We start from the raw sequence: 2,815 nt of genomic DNA, 5'->3' as shown, positions 1-2,815 counted from the left end.
TTGAACTAACATTATTTTGATGAATAGTACATCAATAATGAAACTTTGTCCGGTGGTCCAAATTTTCAAGGGGCTGCTTGAGTAAATAGTTTCTACCTCCCCTACCTGTGATTTCTGGCAGAATCTGTCATCCTCTGAAACCCGGGGACCGTTAAGAACAGAGACAGAAGTTTGAATACTATGAAGTTTTGAAAACCCAAATTACTGCCTGGACTGATTTGTGAGGATGATCTCTATAAGCCTCGTCTTTGAAGAGTGTATGTGGCTTTTGTTATAATGAACAGGTAGCAACAAAGACAGTCAAGGAAAATGAAGGAGGACGGGAACATGGTCCAAACAGAAGAACAACATAAAGATCTAGAACCTGATATCAATGAAAACGAAGCATATGGATTTCCTGGAAGAAAATTTGAAGTAAATGTTAGAAACATGTTCAATGAGCTAGTGGCATCATGCAAGAACAATGTGAGAATTTTAATAGAGATAAAACATTTAAAAGATGACTAAACAAAAATATTGATGCTGATGAATACAATAAGTCAAACAAAAATTTTAAGAGGATTTTAGACCAGACTAGATCATGTAATAAAGGAAACAGTAAACATAAGAAAGATCATTTGAAATAGTAGAGACAGAGAAGAAAAACTTAAATGAAAGAAATAAAAAAGAGTTAAAGACTTACGAGTCAGGAAGCACAATGAAAATTAAATTTTATGCATTGAGGAGTTATGCAGAGATAAGACAAAAGCGGTAGTGAAGGAAGACGGTGAGAGACAGAGAGAGAGAGAGACAGAGAAAGAGAGACAGAGCTAGAGAGGCAGAAAGCTTTTTAAAGAAGTAATAGCATAGAAACTTTCTAAATCTGGAGAAGCAAATATTCGTCCACATCCATGAAGCTCTATACATTTTAAATAAGGTAAACCAAACGAGAAAACTCAAAGATAGTTTGAAACCACATCACTAAAGGAAAGGTTTTTGAAAACAGAAAGAAAAAGAGCAGATTTAGCAGATCTCTCAGCAGAAGATTTTCAGTTCAGAATGGAGAGGAATTACATTCGATGATGTATGGTTTAGTGATAGAGATTATTTCTGAGAAATGTATTTCTAGTCCATGTCACCACTGTGCAAGCATCACAGGGAGAACTTACACAGACTTACAAGGAATATCCTACTACACACAGACTATGTGGGACAGCACAATGTTTCCGGACAACTAACCTGTGCAGAGTGTTACTGCACCGAACACTGCAGGGAACTGAAACGCTGTGGTAAGTATCTCTCTATCTAAACACATGTAAATATGGAACATCCTTAGTGAAAACACGGTATTACAATGTTATGTGGCCACAAACATATATGTGGTCTATTGCTGACTGAATCATTGTTAGGTGGCCCATGACTGTATTCAAATTGCTGGGGAAAAAAGAATGAAAAACAAACAAAACTCTGCCAACCAAGGAACTTTACCATGTAAATCTTTTTGTAAAATAAAGGATAGATAAGACCTTTCCCAGAGAAGCAAAAACTAAAGGAGTTCTTCACCACTGGGCCTGCCTTAAATACCAAAGGGTCTCAACTAGGTCTGCAGAATAATGACATAGCTGCATCAGCTCCATTCTGGCCTCTGCCATGTGACAGTTTTGTGTGAATTTTCTTTCTGCTCTCTCAGGACATTTTTTCTCTCTCATCTTCTAACTCCATTCTCCTTTTAATTCTCAGTTTGTTGAAAGGATTCATATTTAGCTAAGAACAATAAAAATTTCGGAAAAAAATTTCATCTTAAACTCAACAAATTTAATTACCTGTCTTCACGGATGCCCACCTGTTCTTTTCTTGTTTTCCTATGGGATATGGCCCTTGTTTCTAATTCAGTCCAGTCCTTAATTCCATATGCATGAAGCGTCCAACCATCACACACCCAGGAACATCTTGGAGGAAGGGACACTACCATTTGCCTCATCAGCCTTCAGGTGCACAGTGGCCATTCCTTCAGCTGTTGTATGTGCTTTAGGGCTTTCCATTTAAAAGTGTATTTCACTACCCCCCAATAAAGTTCCTGCACTTTAAAAAGTGATGTGGTGTTGGGGGCATTGACAGCCAAATTTCCTTGAAAGCCTCTTCTGCCCTTGGTAATTGAAGAAGACTGGGAGGAAGGGAACAAAACTCAGACCTCATGTAGCTCCTCATTTAGCAATACATTCAGTGCAAATTTAGAGAGTTGAAGACATTGAGTAATGTTGGTGTGGTTTTCTGTGGCATACTAAGGAGACAGCAGAAGATGGTCAGTGGTCAGTCTCCATCCAGCTGGTACCCATTGTCCATTAGTTAGGTGGTCAGAAAAGATAAAAGACAACTTTTGTGACTAAGCCCCAGGGGCTTCATTAAAACACTTTGCCCAGAAATTGGTCAACAGGGACATGACAAGTTTTTATACCACAGCTACTATTTTTTGCCTACTTTATGTAGAAATCTGAGAGATGTGCCCAGCCTCAGGGGGCTGATTCTCCATCCAGGGGACAGCGTTAACAGAGTTATGAGTTATGTGGTATTAGTCTGTCTGGGTCTTCCTAAGAAGACAACACGGAGTGGGTGGCTTAAACAACAAATATTGATTTTCTTACAATTCTGAAGTCTGAATGTTGAAGATCAAGGTGCTGGCAGGGTTGGTTCTTGGTGCGGCTTCTTCCTGGCAGCACTGGGGCACCTTCTAATACACTGCGTCTCCACATGGCCTCTTCTCTGCGTGCACGTGAAAAGTGAGAGGTCTCTGGTGTCTCTTCCTCTTCTTATAAAGACAGTACGTCTATTGCATTAG

At 39.3% G+C, this 2,815-nt stretch overlaps 1 protein-coding gene across 1 annotated transcript in view; it reads right to left on the bottom strand.

Annotated features, from left to right (window-relative positions):
• LOC105525094 (putative V-set and immunoglobulin domain-containing-like protein IGHV4OR15-8) overlaps positions 1–2,815 on the bottom strand; it is a 26,437-nt gene that overhangs the window by 13,080 nt on the left and 10,542 nt on the right. The gene's annotated exons all lie outside the window — the stretch shown is intronic.

Source organism: Colobus angolensis, unplaced genomic scaffold (genome assembly GCF_000951035.1).
Source record: "Colobus angolensis palliatus isolate OR3802 unplaced genomic scaffold, Cang.pa_1.0 Scaffold519, whole genome shotgun sequence".
NCBI lineage: Eukaryota > Metazoa > Chordata > Mammalia > Primates > Cercopithecidae > Colobus > Colobus angolensis.
This window is presented reverse-complemented; position numbering and strand designations above follow the sequence as displayed.